We start from the raw sequence: 24,607 nt of genomic DNA on the forward strand, positions 1-24,607 counted from the left end.
TGGGTAGAATTTTCCCTGTGCTGTACTATGCTAGTTATCCTTTATTAAATTATTGCTATCCCTTAGAGGCATCGTCTGAAATACTTCCTACCTACTTAGTTTTTCAATGCTATCTCTTATTGCTAATTATGTGGAAAAATGTAGGTGACATCTGACCCAAATCATAAGAATAAAAGGGGGTGTTTTCCAGTATTTAAAAAGAAACTTGTGGCTCTCTTCTGATTGTCATGAAATTTTATGTTTTGTATGGTGAAACAGCCTCAAAAGGTACATGAACCATAGATCAAATGCTTTACAGTTCAAATGGGGAGAAAAAGGAGGAGAAAGGAAAGGGCAAGGAGTGAATTCAAAAGTCAGCTACTTGCCCTTTTGTCTACAACTTTCACAGGCTATGAAACAGCCTACACAACTTACAATAGCTGACAAGGCAGCTTACATGATTGGGCATCACAGAAGTGCCACCTGCATTGTCCTCCCCGCACCATGGTCACCCAGAAATGTTCCATGCATGCTAAAGATGTAAACACATGCAGTTTATACCCCCAGTAAATCAGCAGAAACATTACCCCCAAATCCTTTTCCTCCAGTGAGAATAATTGCTTTTCTGTTTACAGAGAGGTTAGTGTGTGGAATGAAATCTGGCTGCAAGTATACGTAACAAAAATAGACTTTTGTCCCATGAGTGAAAGCCTCTACTCTGTCCAGAGCTGCATTCTTTGCTGAAAGACAGAAGCCCATTATTCCTGATTCTTCTCTCAAGAGAGGAATACTAGCACAATGAAAATGATACTTTTCTATTTCACCAAGTTAATGTTTCTAGTACTTGCCTTCAGAATTCTTCAGATAACTCACTAACTGCTCTAAGCAATGCTAATCAAGAAATTTATTTAGGAAAAGAACTAGAAATGTGACCAAAACTCATGGTTTACATCTTACAGTTTTTAGCTGGCTTTGTGTAGACTACCAGTGAATCTTTTCTCCAACAGAAAGAAATCAACAATGTCTAAGCACCCTTCAAAAATCTACTATGAAATCAAGGACAAAAAGAAAAAAAAGTGAGAGCTTTAGCACTATATAATGATGCTCTGTGCCATTATTAATGACAGTCTTTGAAAAACAGTCTTTAAGTAATACTTAATATTTGTAAAGCAATTAAAAACTGTTATTTCACAAAAATGAATAACTTTATAGAATCAGTTGCAGTATCATTATAATAAAGCTACTTAATTTATTCTGATAATCATTTTAAGGAAAAAATAAGATTTTCAATGTATTTGTAAATTTGAGAATAAGCAAGTTCATTTTATAATTATCTGCAATTTTAGTTTGTGTTATTCTTGATGTTTTATCTAGTACTTTGCCTAAATATTTAGACAAATATACTGTCTTCTCAAATAAAGGGTCTTTTTTAAAAAATAATAAAAAATAGTAGTAGTACAACTCTTTTCTCTCATCTTCACTGGATAAATTTGCAGAGACTATTCCTCAAGAAATTTTATTTATAAGATCTGATTTGGACGGAAATCACCTCAGCACCATCCTATTTTTCCTTTCACTATCACATCAGCTGAGGTCAGCTACGTAGGGTTTTATAGATAGAGTTACGAGGATTCGGAGGTCAATCTTTATCATTAAATAAGTTTTTAAAACTCTGAGACAGACTATTTCCCTGTTACCTACATTGCTGTGCACCCTTTGTGAATTGTGGGTTGGCTGTTGAACTGGGATCCTGCAATGGGAAAAACCAAAAGGAACACCCACCATACAGGCACAGTACTTACCTATCCTTCTTACTCTCATCAATCTTCCTGTTATGTTGGCACTCAGAAATTGTGGTCATCCAGAGGTTACTTGAGTTGAATTATGAGACAACAGAAAGTGACCCAGGATCATAAATGCCGTTCAAGATCAACATCTTGACCTGAGCCATCTGGTCTCATTGCTGTAACAGATTTATTAGAAAATTCAAATTTTTGCCTGGGTAGGACCAAAGGTTAGTTGCAGGGCATGTAAATACCATGTCATTTCGTTTATGAGATGGCAACCTAATAGTGTTTGGCACATTTAATAGTGTCTCTAAATAAATAAATAAATAGCCTCTGATCAACCAAGATGGTGCAGGGGAAATCACAAAATGGACTGGCTTTTTGCTTTATTCATTTTCCAGTACCATTTAGTTTGGTGCCTAAGAGGAGGAGGAAAATACTCTAGATGACAAAACCAGAACATAAGAAGAGTGTTCCAGAGGCATTTGGACAGTGCCCTCATGCTTTAACTTTTGGATAGCCCTGAAGTAGTCAGGCAGTTGGAATAGATATCTTGAAGATCCCTTCCAATTGAACTGTTCTGTTCTGTTCTGTTCTATTCTATTCTATTCTATTCTATTCTATTCTATTCAAGGTTGTTTAGGAAAAATGCTTCAGGTAGCAATTTTTTTCCAGTTCGATAAGAGATTTCTTGATGTACATTCCTTTGGAGTTCAATATTGTAAAAATCTAAAATTACAGTCTAATATTTATTTACATATTTATTTACATAAATATTTATTTACATGTTTGGTGATAGAAATAGGAGCAGAGGAGATGCCTTATTGTTACTTTAACCCAGTCTACAAAAAAATTAATGTGTTGTTATGTATTAAATTTATATCCTCTTCTGAGGAAAAAATCCAAACGATACAAGTTAATATATTTAACACAATGTTTTACAAAAAGAGAACTTGTGATATATCATTTATTTCCATGAGTTATAGGTGTCCTCATAACTCAGGAGTGATGGAGCAAAACAGACCTGGAAGTGAGTTATGGAAAGTCATCAGTAGAAATAAATGGTGTATACAGAATCAGCCTGCTCTACAAGTTCTGTTTATGGAACACCAATTTTTGTTGTAGACTGCATTGACGGACTGTAATATTTTATGTTAAGTGCTGAAGCAACATTAGTGCTTTTGTTGAAGTGTGAGTGCTTGGTTGCAGAAGTGGTTTGGAAGTAAGAAATAAGCATGCATATAAAGATAGGTAAAGGCTTGGGTTGTGTTTTTTACCCTTGCACCTGAAACTTTCATTAGTAGTACAGGTGAAGAGGAAACAATGACAGATTGACAAGAAGGAGGAGGTTAACTAAGTGTTCTGAATTTTTGTTGAACTCCCCACCAAATAGTACAGACATCCTGTTTCCAAGAATTTGCAGACAGCTTCTGTATGAAATACAGAAGAAATGGTGGAGAGCAGACAGAGCAGGAGAAGAATCAGATAACAAGATTAGAAGAACTTGCTTTTTCTCCCTAGTGGCTGCAGAAATTACCAGAAAAGATAACAAAATTCCAGGTACATTTTAGAGAGCTGAATCATCTCTGTGTGTATCTTCAGTCCTGCAGTGTTTTATTCATACCAAAAAGTTTCCAAATAAGGACCTCAGTCCCTATGTCTTCTCACTGTGGTAAATGAGGTAAAATATTGTTTGGCTTCTAAAGGAACCTATCTCTGTATATTAATTATATAGGAAGTGTACACCACTTAAAACTCTGAGCTTTGTTGCCTCAAAAAACCACAGTAGATATGCATGCAGCTCAAGCTGGAGTCAGTATGATGGTTGGAAAGCTGCCTGGCCGAGAAGGACCTGGGAGTACTGGTTGATAGGCAGCTGAATATGAGCCAGCAGTGTGCTCAGGTAGCCAAGAAGGCCAACAGCATTCTGGCTCGCATAAGAAGCAGTGTGGCCAGCAGGTCTAGGGAGGTGATTGTCCCCCTGTACTCGGCTCTGGTGAGGCCGCACCTTGAGTACTGTGTTCAGTTTTGGGCCCCTCGCTACAAGAAGGACATGGAGGTGCTCGAGAGAGTCCAGAGAAGGGCGACAAAGCTGGTGTGGGGTCTGGAGAACAAGTCTTCCGAGGAGCGGCTGAGGGAGATGGGGTTGTTTAGCCTGGAGAAGAGGAGGCTCAGGGGAGACCTCATCGCTCTCTATAGGTACCTAAAGGAGGCTGTAGAGAGGTGGGGGTTGGTCTATTCTCCCACGTGCCTGGTGACAGGACAAGGGGGAATGGGCAAAAGTTGCGCCAGGGGAGGTTTAGGTTGGATATTCGGAAGAACTTCTTTACTGAAAGGGTTGTTAGGCATTGGAATGGGCTGCCCAGGGAGGTGGTTGAGTCGCCATCCCTGGAGGTCTTTAAAAGATGTTTAGATGTAGTCCTTAGTGATATGGTTTAGTGGAGGACTTGTTAGTGTTAGGACAGAGGTTGGACTAGATGATCTTGGAGGTCTCTTCCAACCTAGACGATTCTGTGATTCTGTGATACTCTGTCAAAATGATTACCAAAAGGTATATGCAAAGGGTGAAGAAATATGGATAAAGAGGTAAGTTTACCTTCACCAGTGCAAGTATTGTGGGGTCTGAATGTGAAAAGCAATTAAAGCAGGAGAAAAAGCTTTATAAAGGCGCATGAACAAAAATATAACTTGTTCTGTATGGCTTTCCAAGGCAAGAGAAGTGACTTGCTTATGATCTAGTAGATCAACAATAAAAAATATACGAAGAGTTAAAAGACTATTTAAGCTAGCAGAAAAAAATGTCTTGTAATAAGAACTCCTGACTGGAAGCTGAAGCCAAACAAATTCAAATGAGGAATAAGGCACAATTTCACAGCAGCAGAGGTATTTAACCTTCAGAGCAAAAAGCCAAGGACACTGATTCTCCATCTCTCTGCCTTCAAATCAAGACTAGATGTTTTTGTGTAATATGTTAAACATAAACTACTGAGCCGAGTACAATTGAAAATGAAATTTAATGACCTATGATATACAGGGTCAGAATAGATGATCTAATGGATTCTTCCTGCCTTGAACTGTATGAAAAAGTTAATGGAGCCGCACCATTTTACAGGGACAAAGAATTTGTCTTTCACGTCCATTACTCAGCATTTCTCTTCCCATTTTTTTCCAGCTAGCCTGTATAAATTCATGTAGAACTGGCATATCTCTGAAGGTTTTATTTCCTGCATTACTGTACTGAAATACATAAGGTCTGTCAATTCCTTACACTAAATGTATTTTGCAAAATTATCTCAATTTTATAAAAGCATTAATGCTATCCTTGTCGCTAGCTAATGCTAAACAAATATGTTTGGCAATAGGGTCTTTACATTCACATCTTTGTGTCCCTAATTTATTAATTTAGATGTAATCATTCACTATATTTTCATTGCCATATTTCTCCTCCTCTGTCTCTTTTTTTTTCTTTTTTTTTTTTTTGTTATTAGAGTGTTGAAATGACCAATTCTTACTGTGTTTTGTTGTTTGTTTTTTTTTTTTTAACCTTCTTTTTCTCACCTCAACTTTAAGCAGAATTTTATTCTCGTGTTTTGTCTTGCCCTGGAGGTCTGTACAACCTCCCTAGTGCTATCCTTATTCTCTTTCCTGCCTAGCAGTTTAATCCCAGATTGATTCATTATGTTGCTCTGAGGCTCACTACAGCAATTTTTCAGTTCTGATTTTCCTCCTGATACACACAGTTCAACTTTCCCCCTGTCTCTTTCATATTTTTGTCTTCCAGAAAGTCTGGAAGACCTGTGTTTAGAATTAATATCCTTCCTTGGGAATAAATCATGCTTCTCAAGTAAGTACAACACTGCCATGCATTTGATTACCAGATGTTCATATTTTGAATATCATATTTCTGTAATGGTATCTCCAGAAACAGTATCCTAGTTACACGCTGGATGTAGAGGCACCCCATGAATATTTTATAACACTCCTCATGGAAGATCCTTGTAAAGTGTCTTTTATATATTAGTTTCATGGTGAATCAATTGTCCAATTGTTGAGCAAGTTCTTTTTAACCATTATCATTGGTTCTATTAGTTCTAAGCCTCAGCTCTCATTGCTACAGTATAAATGTACTGTGTAAAGAGTACACTATATTAAATAAAAACGTGTATAAATACACACTTTTTCTTGTGAGGGGATATCTATAAATAGGAGGTATGAGGGGGGAGTTGTCGTCCCTAATGTTACTGTTTTGGTCAAGATCTGAACTTTTTCAAGGCCAGTGGGAATGCTAATTTTGGGCAGCAGAAATTAACAGTAACTGTACTGGTGAGTCCTTTTACTTCAGTGTCATAACTCTCACAGCAGGCAGTGTCAGATGCTTCAAATAGTAGTTTCAAGGGGAGAGTGAAACGGTAGTTCAAAGTGAAAGGGTTTTTTTGTTAAGCATGTCAAGCATTAACTGGCTTTTTGACATGCAGCATATCTACTATTTATACATTAATATTTTTCTTTTTGATTTTTAGACCACTCTCTAACTACTCCTGTTGCCTTTTTGAACAGAATATTTCATTAGTTGTATTTGTCTTTGATGTATATGTGGAAGGTTTGAACTGACATACATATCTCAAACCCAAGTATATTAAAATACTTTCCTGTCTCCAACAGTTTAGGAAGTATACTTCTCTCCCAAAATCAAATTATTCCAGGTGACATGAGACAGTTTGCTAAGTTTTTTGTTTGTTTGTTTGTTTTCAGATTTCTTCTTGTTTCAAAATTCAGTTATTTGAATTTGTGGATTTAATACTATTCATATTGTTTATTTATGTTTAATTCTGTTTATATATAGATATATATATATGTATAAATACTCTATGGCTGAACGTTTTCAAAACCTTGATTCTCAGTGCTCTGAAGTTCTAAGATATATTTTTAACAGTTTTATCAATTGGCAAACATTCCTTAAATGTGTATTAGCGATGAAAAATTTAATAGCTAAAACTTTCAAATAGTGCAGCCTTTAAGAGTACAGTAACTAGGTTCCGCAGTAAGATTTAGATCAGCAGACTGAGAGGAACAACAGCCTCTAAGAAATTCTTCATTCTGTTCTTTCTTTTAGAACACTTAGAATCTGAGGAAAATTAGCTTGTAAACCAACTGTGGAATAGAAAATAAACTGTGGATAAACTCTACATGTGTGCTGAACCTTTTTAATAGTTCTCCTTTTACTAGCTAACATTTAATTAGAATCTTACTTGTTATTAATTACAATTGCTAACAATTTAATCTTCAGGGAAAAGACATAAGACATTTCCTACCATTAATGTTTAAACTGCTTTCATTTTGTAGGATTTTAGGTAGGTGGGGTGCTTTATATTTCTACTAAAATGTCCACAGGTTTTTGATATCTTAGTCCAAATATTGTTTCATTTACTAGAACTATAACGTTGGGAAACTAGGTTTTGGTGAAAACTGTATGTCGAAATAGCAATAAATGTTGAATTAAAAATGACAGCTTTAAGGAAAACTATATACATAACAGTAGATCATGAAAATAGATCCTGAAAAAAATCCTACATACATAGCTGCAAAGAGGGACAAAGAGAAGAGACATGGAATTATTAACAGTTCAACTTTTTATATGACAAAAAATAACTTATTTTTTTTCAAAAATATAATTCTTGGATCTTTTTGAGGTTTTACATTATCCTTGGACTGAACAAAAAAATGAAAAAGAAAAACATTTGACAGCGCTGCCTAGAGCATCTTGAGTACTCAAACAGAATGAATATTGATATTTATACAAATCATAGAATCATTAAGGTTGGAAAAGACCAATGTTAGCTCAAACAGGGAGTTGGAGCTATGAGAACACAAAGAATGATGCCTCTACATGAACATGCAGTGAAGGACATCCCCAAATCATATAAAGTCTGCATCTTCTTGTAAGGACTCTTCATGTGTTTATGTTGCATAACACTTATTTGTGTCAAAAGTTCCTATAAGCATTTTAGGGCACACTCATTTTGGATATTTAGGACAAAGCAGGACTGGTGTCATTAACCTGCAGTGTAGATTCTGTTGCTGTCTGAAGCTGTGGTGAAAGAAAGATTTGAAGGACTCTTCTGAGTCCCTGAAGAGAAAAGAATGGGCTTAGACTGTGGCATTTCTTTCCTTCCACTTTTTTTTTGTTTGGTTGTTTCTTTGTTTCTTTGTTTCTGATCAAGATCCTTTTTCTTCAAAATGTGGAAACTTTTGTCATATTACCATGGGAAAAGATGTTCTTTGACATTTTTCCTCAGTAATCAGCAGAAAGGAAAAATATCTTACTCTTTATCAGAATAAACTTTCTAAATAATTTAAAATATGTAAAAATATGTAAAAATTCATATCATAAAGTAAATTCACATCTTTCCTGATATAACTATCATAAGTGTTTCTAGTTATCTCATTCAGATTTTCATTTTTTCATGGCCACTAATACCAATCAGAACTCTATTAGCTAGTGTTTTGGTATTGTGTTCAGCATTTTGTAGGAGATTGTAAAGTTAGTTAAGTTAGTGTTACTGATCTCCAGTGCAAATATACCTGTTGGATGATGTTATCTGTTGATGTATCTGTTGGCTTACCTTGTTTCTCAGTCTTTTTTAACACAATCATAAATCTGGGAGGGCTTTGGTGTGGGTCATAGGCTGTCAATTGTTAGAGAAATATAGTTTACTGGAAAAACATTGTAGAAAACATGCTTAATTCACACGCTAAGAAAACACCAAAACCTGAAAGCTTATGAGACATTTATTCTCCAGTCTACTTATGTACATAACTGTAAATATATAGGAATTAATAGATTATCAACTAAAATATATACTGAAAATGAAGCCCAAGTGAACCTTTCCTAATCATTCATAGTATTGCATTTATTTATATTTTTAATGCTATTGAGCATGTAGCTGATATTTTCATTGAACTGTGTTTCATAGCCACAGGATTTCTTTGTGAGTGGCAATGTTCTGTTTGTATCTGTTCATTTATTTTTTTCGCAGCTGTACTACTTCTCAGTTATCTACACTAAATTTCCTCTGCATTGAGAGTTTACAGTCAAACCATCTTTCCACAAATCAGGATGATCTTGAAGGTCTTTTCTAACTTAAATGATTCTATGACAGTGAAGTCTACTTGAAGCACGTGCCAGAAAAGTTCACTTAAGAGAGGGTATGATTGTTTGAAAGAGTTGTGGAATTCCGAGGCAGCTGCTTTCTGTAGTAGGTTTCCTATCTCTGGCAATGGACAAAGTCATACAGATTATATTTTTGCTTTGGATCAGTAACTGTTGAAATGGAGTAAGTACCAAAGGAATGCAGATTCACAGCCTGAGATTTTTGCATTTTTTTCATTTTCCTACTTAAAAAAAAAAAAAAAAGTAAATGAAAGTACTATTTTCAGCACTTCCTGTTAATTTATAGCAGTTCTTCACCAGGATATAAAATATCAAATTATTTACTTCAGAGGATTGAGAGGATTACTTAGTTAATGTTTAAAAAGCACTTTGAAGATAAAAAGCACTATTGAGCAGCTTAAGAATTACCAAATAGTTAATTATCTAAAGGTCCCATTCTCCCCCCTACAGGTTATTTCTACATAGGGGAGAGTAAGCTCTGAGCTTTATATCATGACTTTCAAAGCCAGGCTTTTAAAATATTATTGGCTTATAAAAATTGGTGTTTTTAGTGGCCTGAATCTGATTCCTTTGAAGTCAATGGCAAAAGTCCAACAGATTCCACTGAAGCACAATACAGCTGTTCAGAATAAACAGGTTGAAACAATGCTTAGAGCCCCTATTCACTTTATTTATATTTCATCTGACTTGATGTGTGTATATGTGTATACATATATATATACATAAACACACACAAATACATGTATACACACAGACGGTGGTTTGCAGAAGAGTAAAATATATTTGTTTGTTTTTTAATATATGACTTTAGGTATACAGAACTCATTCCTTCGTGAAGAATGACTTCTAGAGAGACATGCTGATGTTACTGTGAACTTCCATAGTCAAAATGGATCCCATTGCAAGATCTGAATAGGACATTGCCACACAGATAAATGATCTCAGCAACAGTGAAGAAAAAGCTCTTGAAAAGGCTCCACCTGGATCCTGTATTCTGCCGGCCTTGTATCTAATGCAGATACCTCACATGAAGAAATTTAAGAAAAAGAAAATAGCTCCTGAATGCAATGTTCACAGTCAGACCTTGCCCACAACAGAAGCACTGAAGGTAATTATCAGACTTCTTTCAGTATCTCTTAACTGTTAAAAACAACATAAGTGATCAGAACAAGGTAAAAGTTACTCTGCATGAGGAGAACAGGAATGTCCTTTGGACTAAATAGTTTGGGAAATACTGTTCCACACACAGCAAACCTTTACGTTAGAAGAAAGAAGTCCAAACATTAATACATAATTTTGTTTTGCAAACCTTAAATATTTCTTAAATCTTGTATGACTGATTAGGAGTCAGATGTTAAGTATTTGTTAATACTGGCATAATTATGGCGTAAATTCATCAATATAACTCACATGATTTTTTTCTGAAATGGCATATATATTTAACTTGAGTTCATAACTGGTTACTTCCTGAGATGAAGAACAGTATCTCAATATTGAACTCATTTAAATTTGACCTTTTAATGTGCTAGAACAGCATACTATCTTATGCTCTTATCTGTGTTGGCTCTTAAATCAGCGTCTAGATATAAAAGGGCACTGCTGAATTCTTGAGTTGAAATTTTTGCAAGAAACACTCTTTAGGTTTTTCATAATTAATATTAAGAACATGCAGGGGACAGTAAAAAAAAAAAAAGAATAAAGGAGGAAGAAGGGATTTAGTTAACAAATTGGTCTTGGTATATTCTATTCTAACACTAGCAAGCATGATGAAAATCTGCTGAAAAAAGCACAGCTAAAGAATGGATGGTCAGAATATAATGCTATGCAATAAAAAAAAAGTTGATATTTTTCTTGAAAATATAAACCTTTAGTTCAAAAATGATTTTTTTTGACCCACGTGTGCCAGATATTTCTACAGTACAGAAGTTAATTATAAGTTTATGGCCTTATGCTTCTAAAATATTCCTCTCCCACAGAATCTCATGAAATATACGTGTGTTTACAGGAAATTGTGGAAATAGTGACTCATCTTTTCAATAATTTACACAGGATAATTTCTTGAAAAGCAAGATCAGCAGGGGCTTTTTTTCCTGATTGCAGAGGATTTGGTTAGCTACCTCTGGATACTTTGAAAGCAAGTAGAATTTTCAAAGCAGAATAAATGAAGTCTGCTCTCTGGCAATACAGTGTTACTACTATTTGCTCCAGTTCTCTAAGCATATGAAACATAGCCTTATGTCTGTTACTAGGAGTTTTCAAAACTTTCCTGCTTGAAGTTACCTTTTCCAAACACTGTTGTATCTGTATGTCACAAAATGCTTGCAAACCATATAAGATAACTCAGGTTTCTCCAGCTCTACTTAGAGTGCTTGTACTTTATATAGGCCATAGTATTCTTACTTAACTTGATTTGAGCTGTTCAAGGCAAGGGATACTCAGTGCTTCTTAAAAGTGACCAATACCTAAATAATATGTTCATCCCTGAATACTGCAAACAAGAATTGAATGATGTCACCGAGGGAAAAGAAACACTATACATTGTGACAGAGCTAAGGTCAATTTAATTGCAATAAGCAATGAATAGACTGTGTCAGAAAAAGCTTTTCATGCAAATACACAAACACACAACTAATTGAAACCAACCCCAATTACCAGCCCAGTGAGGCAGCATGGTCAAGAGCAGGGGAATGTGATACTCCTTCTGAGCAGGCACAGTGTCAGGCTCTTGGTCAGAGGCTCGGCACCAACACATAAAAATTTCACCTCAGGTACTCTTCTTCAACACAATGTTGGATGTCCCCATAACAATGTTCCCCCCAACCGCAGCTTTTACTGCCAAGTGTCTTCTTTATAGCTGGATGTTGGCACAAGCTGCCAATCAGATTGCAGTACAAACTTCCAGCAGTCTCAGGTACTGTTCTCCTGTCAGTTGTCAATCTGTGGCCCACACCAAGGCTCATTACACTCAGATCCTACTTGCAGTGCCATGTCAGCCATGGTTCATTTTGTTTAGGCCTTGTCTGCAGTGTCCTGTTGACTATGACTAGTTATACTGAATCACACAGCCCTTGGTCAAGGCAAAGTCATATGATGCTGCTATGTAAAAATGAAGGACATTTTCTATACACCTCCAGTCAAAGTAAGCATTCATACTATTCAGTTGGTAGTTTATAAAATTCTGGGATAAATTTCCATACCATGTCTCTGCATCCCAAATACTGGGAGCTGCCTGTGGATGGTCTAGACAATAATGTAAGTTACAAGACCTATTTGTGTTTCTCCAGTTCACAGCTGAAAAACAACTTTAAGAGGAGTAGAAATTACTTATTAGCAATATAGATGTAGTGCCATTTTACCTTGGCTGCATCCCCTATGGCAGGAGCTGTGAGAAAAAAAGGGCATAGAGTCACCACAACAGATAAAACATAACTCCAGGCTAGTGTTATAAATTATGTCAGAAATATAATGAACTCTTTCAAGTAATTCTTATAGACAGCCCTGCACAACCTAACAATACTTTCATAATGAAGATAATTCAGAGCTTTGGTGCTAAAAATAAAAAAAAAATAGATCAGGTTCTTGAAAATGCTCAAACATAACATGGTGTCTGGCATAATGAATACGTTAAATGAATAGCCACAGGATACAGAAAATGTACTACAAGTCTGCTCCATTAATCTTCTAAGAGAGTGAGAATCTGCTACAACACTGGAATTTTCTTTTGAGATTTTCTAATTTAAGGCTTATTGTAGTCATTCCAAGCCTGCAAATAGTAGCTAATGAAATTTGATCTTATAGACAGAGGGTGAAATAAATAGTATTAGTACTCATCAATAATAATAATTAAAAAAAAAAAGCTAGTAAGCATACATTTTAAAAGTATGTATGTAAAAAGTACATTTCTGAACTGCGGAAGTATTTTAAATTCTTGCAATGACCTTAATGACCTTCTTAACAATATGCCCCACATGAATAATGCAGCCACCCCAAACTCATGCCATTAAAAATAGTAATAATTGTCTGACATGCACATGCAACGTTACACTGGGGATCAATTTGGCCCAGAGCATTCCATTAAAACATAAAGTGAGTTTCAAATCTATATGTTAAAATGAAACATCAGCTATAATGAAAAAGGAAGCAGAACAGAGCAGGCTTTAGATATTAGTATGCATTTTCCTTTAGAGAACATTTCACCACACTTATACTATACATAATGTTATTCCATATTTGATGTACAATCAATCCACATTTTATTTTGCTTTTAAAATTATTCTATGAAAAGTACAAGGCAATCAATGTACTACGCTCTAGAGAGATGGTGGTATTATTTGAATTGCTATTGCTATTTAATACTTAGTTTTCAGTAGGGCCTTGATTATGGGCCATTGTATTAGCTACCGTATAAGGACTTAGGAAGACATGGCTCCTGATCTAAAGTTCACCATGTCTTTGAATTATAAAGCTTCAGTAAGCTTAGAAAGACAGGTAAAACACATTAGAGTGGCCTGGTTATTATTTGTTTTTCTTATGTCTTCTGATCATTCAGAGATTGAGATCACCGCACCATTTTAGCATTCTTGTATCAAATCATATAGCAGAATACCTAAGAAATCATTCTGTTGGAATTAATGTTTTTGAAGTGATTCTAAAGACCTTTGACATGACTTAGTAGAGTATTATAACACTTCAGACAGCTTTAAAAGATTGTCTTCACAATATTCTGCAGAGTTGAGCACCTTGTTTTAGCAGTGATGAATTCAGCCACAGATAGATGAAAACTCAAAAAAAAATAAAATAAAACAAACAAACAAACAAAAACACTAGTGGGCGTGCCTTTTACCAAGCACACATCTGCCCCCATAGTTATTCTTGATGTGAAAAGGGTATTTCAAAGTACGAAAGAGGCAAATCAAGGGTGGGTGGATCAGTGGTTGGAGAAGGTCACTTAAGATTTTGAAATGCTTGGACACACTTTGTCTTGGCCAGAACATGCAGGTAATAGGTCTGTCAGTGCATTTATTTAACTGTTTAGCAGGATCACCAGTGAGAAAAGTGGTTGTCCCTGACACCAGATGCCCATGGAATTTTTAATATGCCTGTGAAAGTATAGCGAGGCAGACTTATTCCTAGAAGACAGTAATTTACCTTTTGTATTCCTATATCTGTAAAGCCATTGTGGCTGCTATGTACATGGATATTTTAGATCTCAAACATTATCAATGCATTTATTGCATAAAATGAAAACCTATGTTTACTTCTCCCCAGTGAGAGGCATTTGTTTAACAAGGCAGCAGATGCTTCACAGCTTCCCAGTCTGTGCAAAGCTTTAAGGACATTAAAGTATTGAGCTGAAGTCGTTGTACACGTGTTGTGATTAATTTTATGTAGTCTAACAGTTTTGTTAAAAACCACATTTTAGTCCACTTATTCTGCATTGTATAATTTAAAAAAAACACTTTAGTTTACTTCATAAAATTAGAATATAATAAGCAGTTTCTTATGTCCTGTTTTTGACTGAGATAGAGTTAATTTTCTTCTCAGTATGGTGCTGTGTTTGGGATTTAGGATGGGAATAATATTGATAACACATTGATGTTTTAGTTGTTGCAGAACAACGCTTACACAGAGCAAAGGCCTTTTCAGCTTCTCACTCCTCCCTGCCAGTGAGGAGTCTGGGGGTGCACAAGAAGCTGGGACAGGACAGAACCAGGACAGCTGACCCATACCAGCCAAAGGGATATTCTGTACCACATGACCTAATGCTGAACAGTAAAACTGGAGGGACATTGGGAATGATGGCATTTGTCTTCCCTAGAAACCCTTACAAGTGATGAGCCCTGATTTCCTGTAGGTGGCTGAATACTTGCCTGCCAATGGGAAGCAGCAAATCTTTGTTTTACTTTGCTTGCAGACATAACTTTTGCTTTACCTAGTAAACTGTCTTTATCTCAACCTATGAGTTCTCACACTTTTACCATTTTGAGTCTCTCACCAATCCCACCAGGGGAGAGCAAGTGAGCAGCTGTGTGGTAGGTACTTAGCTTCCTGCTGGGGTTAAACCACAACACTTAATATTCAGACAAAGAGACAGATGTGATACAACAAAACAATGCAAAATTTTCCAGTCTAGAACAGTACAAACCAGATTTCAGCCAGTAGTGAATTTTGTTAGAAAATGGTAAACAGGAACTTGGAAAAGAAATACTGATAGCTCTGTAACTAGTGCTGTAATATGGTTGAATACGAAAAGTTTCTGAAACTGTTCTTCTATTTCCATCATATGTAATTACAGTACTTAAAAAGCATTTCCCTACACAGAGAAAGGGAAGTAGTACACTTAGTAGCAACCAAGCTGTCATTCTGTCTCCTTTTTCAGCATGCCTGCTTTTCTTGGAGGTCATTTTTAATGAGTGTGGAAAAGCACCTGAAAAATCAGGTGCATAAATTAACTACCAATTAAGGTAGTTAAAAAAAAAAAAAGAAAAGAAAAATTTAATTACTAGTTACTATATATAAGCCCACTCATTAGCATGCGGCATGCCTGAATGTTTATCACATTGTAATTACTGAGGCTCCAAAGAAAAGTGATGTTTTCATTGTGTTGTAGTCCTGAAACTGGATATTACATGAAGCAAAAGAGTTTGCTTTCAAATTTATGTCAGCAGGAATGGTTGAAAGAATGTTATCACAGTTTAAGATAGTAAGTGCTTAATTATTTCTGTATAATATTTCTCCCACGTTTAATATCACTGTCTATTTGGAGTGGCTGTTGACCTAGTTTTCAATCAATTGCAATGAGAACAAAAAATTGACTTTAAAGCAGTGATTTTTTTCACAGTGTTACCTGTGACATCTGAAATGTTGAATACATAATTGATAAACTTTGTTGCCACCATCAACAGTGAACTGGCATTACAAACCAAAATCTTAGAGAACAATAATGGCACTAGAAAATATACAGAATCTTGAGAATAGAACTCCACAGAAAATATCACATATATTTATGAGACGAGGGAAAAAAAATCTACAAGTAGAAATTAAAGCACCTATGTATTTGGTTATTAAGGCACTAATTGTCCTATGAATTATGATCAACTATTGCCCATCTATTTTTGGCAACTTTGGGGTTTGAGTAGCATAATCAACAGTTAGCATTACACTCCTAAAACAAAGGTTTATTTTTTTTTTCTTTCCATCAGACAAAGAATAGAAGATAGTATGATAAAGAAAGACAAAATAAAATGATGTAAAGAAGATCCATTTACTACAAACGTTCTCGCTACAACAAGTCAGACTATTTGCCACAGAGTGTAGATTCTTGTAACTGCAGTTTATATGTAGGCATTTGGATACCTGGACTCCAGAGGGGACTCTGAATGGTAAGTGAAATGCTGTGATACCTGCAAGACTTATAGTGAATATATAGTGTAAATAAGCTATAAGCCTCCAATTGGAATCCCAATGTGATGAGTAAATTATCCAAGAAGGAAACATTGAGAAGGTGAATATAATTTCTAACCTTTCGTAACTAAGCGCCTTTCGTTCATGAAAGACCAATATACGTCTTCATTTACCCTTTGTTCAAAATTCAACCACTGGAGTAGAGCAAGAAGGACAATGTAGTAGTAGCAATGCCACTTTTTTATGTAATAAATTTTGGCCCAATTCTTCATTTATCTTTTGGGAACTTAACTGCCTTTGAAACCCAGGAGAATTATGTACCTAATTACCCTTGTTGATGTCATGTCTAGAAGTCAGAATACTACCCAGATCCAAAATGCCCATCTGCAAATTTTACCTACCATCAGATTACATCTGTATTTTATATTGATGTTAGTTTCATCAAATTTTTATCAAATTGATCATGGTGGTACAAGAATATTAATGCCAATAAGATACACAGATGGAAACTAAATTCAGCTAATAGTAAATACTTCTAAGTACCTATGACCTCTCTGTGATGCATCCATGCATAGTTCTTTCTACATTTTTTAAGTATATTCGAGCAAACGGATAGCAATTAAGGTGCCACTAACATCTCAGAGTACAGGATACCTGCATACAATTTAAGTAATATGCAGTAACCTGTAGCATTTGAAGCATTTGCTGTACATGTTTCATGAAGTTATATAATAGTTATCAATAGTAGCTATCACTTGTTATCAAAATTAGCCTAATTGAATGTTGCTTGTCTCTTTTCATTTAATTATTCACCATCCCTTGTTGGTGCCTATGCTATTAGCACCACATGAATCACCTTAAAGTACTTCAATCAGCTAAGCTCTTCTGTCACCTAATATTGGTCAACTCAAGCTGCGTTGGTATAAAGTGAAAGCATAATTTAGCTCGATGACCAAAAATTAAAGGAGATGATGACTGTATATAGATTGCATTGTTATTGTTTGGACTTCAGCCTGGTTGCCCTTTAGTAGATCTTTTATCCTGAGTAACTTAAATTGATGTAACCCCTTACAAGGGTTAATAGTGGCAATATGGCTTTTAGTAGGTAGTACCAAGTACTAAGTCTCAGACCAGCTCTTATTCCCCATAAAATAACTTTTAAGCAATTACTTTTCAGCCAAGGACAGCCCATTATCTACAAATACACAGTAAATATTCAGGACTTTGTTTCAAAAGAATCAATGTATGTACTTTTATTCCCAGTGTTTTCCATCTAGCCGGATAAAAGAAGGACTGAAGACAGAAATATGTGAGAAGATAAGGAAGAATTGGACAAGTCAGAATTCTGTACAGGCTGATAAATTTATAAGATCCCTTATGTTGAAAGATGTCTGTAAGGTTTGACCTTAAAGGAGGCTGTAGCGAGGTGGGGATTAGTCTATTTTCCCACGTGCCCGGTGACAGGACAAGGGGGAATGGGCTAAAGTTGCGCCAGGTGAGGTTTAGGTTGGATATTAGGAAGAACTTCTTTACTGAAAGGGTTGTTAGGCATTGGAATGGGCTGCCCAGGGAGGTGGTTGAGTCACCATCCCTGGAGGTCTTTAAAAGATGTTTAGATGTAGAGCTTAGTGTTATGGTTTAGTGGAGGACTTGTTAGTGTTAGGTCAGAGGTTGGACTAGGTGATCTTGGAGGTCTCTTCCAACCTAGATGATTCTGTGATTCTGTTTTATCTGTTAACATAGGAAGTTATCTGGTTGTTTGGTGGAGAAAAAAAAACACTGCGAAGAACTTAGACGCTGCATAGACATGTTATGTAATATTTTTCACAGTTCACTTATGGACTTGTACAGAGAGACCTATACACTGCAAAACAGTAGAAAGGTGCATATATTTTCTCTCTTTATGTTGATCTTTGATCTGTCAAAGAGACAGCTACCTGGTGCAAAATGTCATTTCTCAATAACCCCTTAGTTAGTTAGGATTGTTCCTGTCCTTTCATGCAGGTGCTGTATTTCAGGTGCTGAATCTGCAGTACTGAGTAATTTCTGTTGCTTTTGTCTATAAAGAAAATGGAGGGGAAAAAAAAGTCCACGAGGGATGGGCGTATCACCACTGAGGCATTTTTTTCATGAACTGCTTTTTTTTCTTTGTTTGTTTCTAACTTTAAAATGTGAAAGGCAATGTCACGGTGAAGTGGAATTTGAAAGCATGGTGGCGTAGATGGACAAAATATACCCCAAAGATTAATGTGGATGTTTTGTATCCATATCTATAGCATGTAAATAGTATTGGTTCTATGTGAATAAATGCAAATGATTGCACAATGAATGCAAATAAAATAGGGCATCTTCGAAGAATCAGCTCTTGACCAGTGGGCAGGTTACTTTTCTTGTTTTTGTTTCTGTCAGGACACTAAGGACAGTGATAGTACCTAAAGATGTAATATTGGTTTAAACTCGCCAATTTAAAACAAGAACATTTGATTTGTGAGGCAATTGGAGCATCAATAGCTTTATGTTCCTTTAAATTAATCTGAAATTGTATTATAGTCAGAGTGATTTAAAAGACTAGGAAAACCATTTCTTCCATTAATAGTTTTCTGTAGAGAATGTTGATAAAAACTGGACCTGAAAAATTGATGAAAAACTGGACCAATTTGTTTTTCTTATTCCCTTTGGATATTTTTGTAGCCAGCAACAAATATATATGGCTACTATAGTTTGCTTTTTCTGTTCCAAAGCTGTCGGTCAACTTTTGGCAGTAGGGACTCTTAGGCAAATGACTAGCACAAAACATCACCTATGTTGTAGATTTGACATTGCAGATTGGTAATCATGGGGTAGGACCAAGGATATTAAAGGGAAATGAAGGGAGATTGGGAAGAGGTATGGCAGACGGGATTTTCCCAGCAGACATCTGGGAAAATAAGACCAAATAGTAGAAAGAGGCTGTCAGGATGAGTAATCTGCTGGGTTTTGTCAGTGTCTTTAGCAATACACTTTTCATAGTTCTTGTAAGCAAGAGAGAAAAATGTCTGTTTAATTTATTTCCACATCAATTCCTGTGAACAGATAGTCTTCTCAGTTTCAGGATTTTGTATGAGTTTTTAAAAATAGTCAATCTTATTCCTTCTTAACTCTCTGCTCCATATAAAATGCAAGTGCCAGACCTATGTTTATTTTCATGATAGGATGTACAGAATTCTCTTTGTTTAAGAACGACTGGATTTTAGCTGTGTATCTTTATAGGCAGTAGCAAAGGATATTACAAGGATATGTAGAAGGGGAAATAAAGAATGAGGAAGATCCATATCACTCTACTGATTTCACAACTCAAGATTACAGAATGTGCAAATGATATGAACTCAGATAAAGAATCCCAGAAGGACTTGTTTGCTTATCAGGTATGCCTTTATATCGCACCACAAGAGCATTGGATAGGCCACAAGAGTTGGATTCACAAGTACATACTGTCCATGGTGTCCTCAGTTTACTAGGAAGTTGGCAGGTAGCTAGAAGCAGAAAGGCACTTGCATCTCCATCCTAAGTATGGGATTCCTGGGTCTTCTGTTTGACAGTTTTTAGAAGGGAAAAGAGGAGAATGGAAGCGTGGCACCTATAGATGCCATATCTAGGATAAGGTTTAGTATCGATATCCATGGACATATCGAAGTATGATATGTTTGTAGTTTTTGAGAGATGTATTAGATGGGTAAGCTGATATGTGTGCTATGTACATAAATGTGAAGACAAATGATGCTTCTGCCCCCAGTGGAAAATACATTAGAAAATTCAGAGTTGCATATTTACTTACATCATTTACTCTGAAGTCAACTAAATGTAATAACAATATATAAATGCTATTAGACAGCAACCTGTGCCAAAAGACATTTTGCTGGCGTAAAATGAATAGCAAAAGAAGATAATATCCCATGCAGCACTAATGGTCCTCAAGGCTAATAGTCTTGTGTGAAATAGAAACTCTGTAAGGATGAATCTTAAACTTTGAGATTTGCAGTTTCTTAACTGCACAGTATTAGGACATTTTAGAGAATTTTGTGAAAAATTATATAGTTGATCTGCAACTAACCTTTCAAAAAAATATTATACTGGATTGTTCTCAAACATAGTACAGATTTTATATCCACACTTTTGCATTTTATATTTTGAATTTCTAATTCAGCAAAACCATGTAACATATAACAACCGACTACTTGAAATACCGTGCATATCAAAATGAAACTGACATTTTCGTATCTGAAAAGAGCAAGCTTGTGGTAGGATAAAAATGCAAACATTTTCATCATTATTTTTTTTTCAGAATCAATTGAAAATTGCTTTGTTATGTCTGCATAGTCCCAGTATTATTCCAGTCTTATGTGCTTATGTGACCCACTCAGCTTTGGAGGTTATAGTGTTATCATAAAAAGAATATTAGTACATTGATACAAGATTACCATGCTCCTATTATTAGTTATCTTCTGTAGCCTTTTCATCATCCACAGATTATATCAGAAGCAGTTTTTTTATTCTCTTCATTGGTGAAAGTACTGAATAGCTTCAGGATTTGTACTGATATCTGCAGAGCTCCACCAGAAATGTTTTGGTTTGTCTTTCAGTTACTCAATTTTCATTCTATTTAGTGTAAGCTTTATAGGTATTATATTGCATTAACTTCCTATCAGATTATTTTACTGCACTAATTCAAATGCTCTACAAAAGCCATTGCATCTTTTCAGTTACTTTTATCAACTAAACCAGAAATTTTGTTGAAGAATGAAACCAGATAGATGAGACAGAACGTGTGTTAATGACTGTCACTTCAGTAAACAAAGCTGATATTATTTTATACCTGTAATTTTTGACGACTGACTCTCATACTAGTGTTTCCATATTTTCCATGAGATTCATGCCAGACTAAAAGAATACTATCACCCCCTCTAATTATTTTATTTTTAGTTCATATTGATGCAACATTAGCATTCCTCCAGGCATCTGAAATTTCATAGGAGCACTAGAAACACTAGGAACTAGTGATCTTTAATACTCCTAGTATTTTTTTGTAAGTCCTTTGGATGGGGATACTCTGGGTGTCTTGATTATAAAATACCAGCTCTAAGTAAATGTTGTCTAACATCTCTTCCTACATTCTGCTTAGGTGATTGAATCATGTTGTCAAACTTCTTCCAAAATACAGCACAAATAAATTTACTGAATGTTCATACGTTTTACACCTCGTCTATGAAAATCCCACAGTTTATCTGAAAAAAGTAAGAGGTCTTTTTTTTTTTTTTTCTCCTGAAGTAGATTAAAAGATCCATCTTATTTTTCTTTTAGATTGTCAGTCATATGTTTCTCTAACTTCTTATCAGTAAACTCAACCTTGATGCCTATTGCTATTGATAGTTTCCTTTTTCTACTGTTTGATTCATTGACTTGCATTAGAAATTGCTGACTTCAGCCAGGGTGGACTTTCATCAAATTTGAAGCCATAGTTAAAGTAAGTAGTTTGTGTTGTACTCATTATTTTGGCCTTCCACTATTTAATTTCACAGATCTTTCAATTGGATCATTTTTCATTGATTTTTTTCCTTGTAGTTACTTTATGAATAATTTCCAGCAGTTTAGGAAAGTTGACAAGCAGACTTTCTTCCTCACATTAACACTGCCTTACATAGTGTGTTTTTTCTGTCAGATGATGGGGAAGAAGCTGCATCCTGTTCTTTGTCATGCTTTTAAATCTAGGTCATGAAGGTTGTTTCCCAGGCAGCCATCAACCTCCTATTTTAATCCATTTTAATTCATGATTTTGAGGATCAAAATAGTTGAGTTGGGTGAATTTCTCATTTAAAAAAAAAAAAAAAAAAAGTTGCTTTATTACCAGGTAGACAGATGTGTAGTTCCCAATTTATGTAAAAAATTTTTTCTTTAATTTGAACACATCATTGACAAGCAGTTTACAAGGAACTCATCTCACTTTCTGATCTGATAGTGTTTAATAGATTTCTACCTAGGTGTCGTTATCATTTTCATTTAGATGAAACCTATACTTCTGTCTTACCAGTTATTCTAAAATATACAGATGTATGATGTTGAATATGTGGAATGTTTTCTCCTATTTCTATTTTACATTGTCTGCCATTTTTGAATTTATAATAACCAGTTATATCAACATTCAAGTCACGAATCATCACATCAAGTCTCAAGAATGCCAGTTATGCTAATTATTCCTTTTCCACAATGAGAATTTCCAGTTCCTTACAGTTGTTATGGAGTCTCATAGGACTGACAAACAAGCAACTGAAAAATGTCTTTCTTTACTTTTTTTTTTGTCATATCAGTTCAGTTTAGTTATGAGGATACAGATTTAAACCTAGTACAGCGATATCCAAGCTATCTGTAAGCAAGCTAACTATGGTATCAGAAGCAGTCAAATTGCAACAGCAAAAATTCAGCTTAAGCTAATATACTCACATATTGAGAGCTCACTTGAAATTGGGATTGCATTCTGTTTGCTTCCTAACTTCACAGCATTGATTATTTGGTGTCCTCCTGCTGTTTGACCCATTCTCTGTATGATTTCTTAAAAGAACCTGACCTACAAACTCGAGCGTTCTGCTTCACACCAGTTCCACTAGTGACAGTAAAGTTTCCGCATTTTCACTGACTGGCAAACATCTTTCAGGCTGTGGAACACACATCCTCTTCCCATCATGATGTCTTCAAAGGCATCTCAATTACCAGTAGTTCAGATCAGTTCAGAAACCTTTGAAGAAAAAGGAGGTTCCCAGAACTGAGTGAAAGAGACCAGGGCTTATGAAACAATGCATGGATGCACAGATGTGCAGTGATATTTGAAAATCATACAGTAACCTTTTAAAAAATATGCACATTGTTTAAAACAAAATATCTAAAGCCTCTCACTCTTACGCTTTCTCTTGAAATGCATTATAATTTTTCTTGTTACAACATTCATTTCTGAAACACTCTATTTAACTGGTTCACAGTCATTCTAAACATGAATGCCAGATGGCACTTGCCCTCAGGCCAAACGTATCATCTATGTCTTGACACTTCTTTCATTTTAATGTGCTTTTTGAGAGAATGATGCCTTTGCAGAAGCTGCAGCAGTGAAGATGTCAATGCATTTTTTCAAACTCCTCAGATCCTGTAGTTTACCCTTTGCTTTCCACTACCATTATTGAGTTCCACATTGGGTAGACAGATGATCAGCGTGTTCTTCCTTTTCACAGTTTGTACACATCTCATTACTAAGCTGGGAAAGACAGTGAATTTTACTTATTAGAGTAGTTCAGATAATTATCAACCTGCTGATGCTAAGAAGAAGAGAAACAATGTAAAAAGAACTCTCATTGTCTGACAGTAATCTGAAATCCTATTTGATATGTTACTTAATTGTCACTTAATACGTCACTTAATTATGCAATAAAGACCATACAAGATAGCAAATGAAAGCTGATTTCAAACTTAACTTTCTCCGCTCTAACTGTTTTATAAGTGCTATATAGCTCTGAAAATTTCAATATCTTCCTATCAGCTCTCCAGCCTTACAAAGTAAATCTTATAGCTTATCCTTCAGGCGGAGTTGAGAGCTTCAGCTGCACTTGCTCTTCTTGAATTGTTTGCTGAGGGGCTGTAATTAGCTTCAGTGGGCTTTCATCATCCTTAGCCAGTCTGTCTGATCACTATGGGATTTTCACTAAAGTATATAAGTATTCTTGCTACTAATGCAAAATTCCTTGGAAACAAACCAGGAAATGTCTGTGATCAAATTCTACAAGTCCTTATTTGACCAATAGTGAGTATTCTTAAAAAAAAAAAAAAAAAAAAAAAAAAAAAGACTTTTCACTCTGAATACATACAGGTTTACCAGAGACAGGCAAATGAAGGTAATAAGTTAGATTAATGTTTGTACAGTCATTTATGTTAATTTAAAACAACATTGTTTGCACCCTTTGCTCAAGTGCATAGAAAATGTAAAGATTTTTGCAGGATGGTGATTAGTCTTTCCTTATATTATCTGTTGCTTTTATGAGTTCCAGAAAACCAGTTAAAAATGTTATTGAAATAAAGCTCAATCACAAGAAAGTATTGGATTGTGTTGGCCTGTCCTGTTTAAAGCTAGATCTAGGGCCCTAGGGACCTTACACTACCTAGCTGATCAAAGTGAGTTTGGTTTCATATTTTTCTTGACTAAACTTGATTTGCTACTGGGATGGCACATCACATGTTTAGGGCTTTTCTT

General features: G+C 35.4%; 1 long non-coding RNA gene across 4 annotated transcripts in view; it reads left to right on the top strand.

Annotated features, from left to right (window-relative positions):
• LOC121073368 overlaps window positions 1–24,607 on the top strand; it is a 95,164-nt gene that overhangs the window by 61,185 nt on the left and 9,372 nt on the right. For 3 of the 4 annotated variants that reach the window (XR_005821651.1, XR_005821649.1, XR_005821652.1), the window contains 3 exons: window positions 5,548–5,610; window positions 9,749–10,045; window positions 16,140–16,319. This is a non-coding gene — a long non-coding RNA (uncharacterized LOC121073368). The remainder of the gene's footprint in view (window positions 1–5,547; window positions 5,611–9,748; window positions 10,046–16,139; window positions 16,320–24,607) is intronic. The other variant, XR_005821650.1, reaches the window with a different exon arrangement.

Source organism: Cygnus olor, chromosome 7, assembly GCF_009769625.2.
Source record: "Cygnus olor isolate bCygOlo1 chromosome 7, bCygOlo1.pri.v2, whole genome shotgun sequence".
In the NCBI taxonomy this organism is placed as follows: domain Eukaryota; kingdom Metazoa; phylum Chordata; class Aves; order Anseriformes; family Anatidae; genus Cygnus; species Cygnus olor.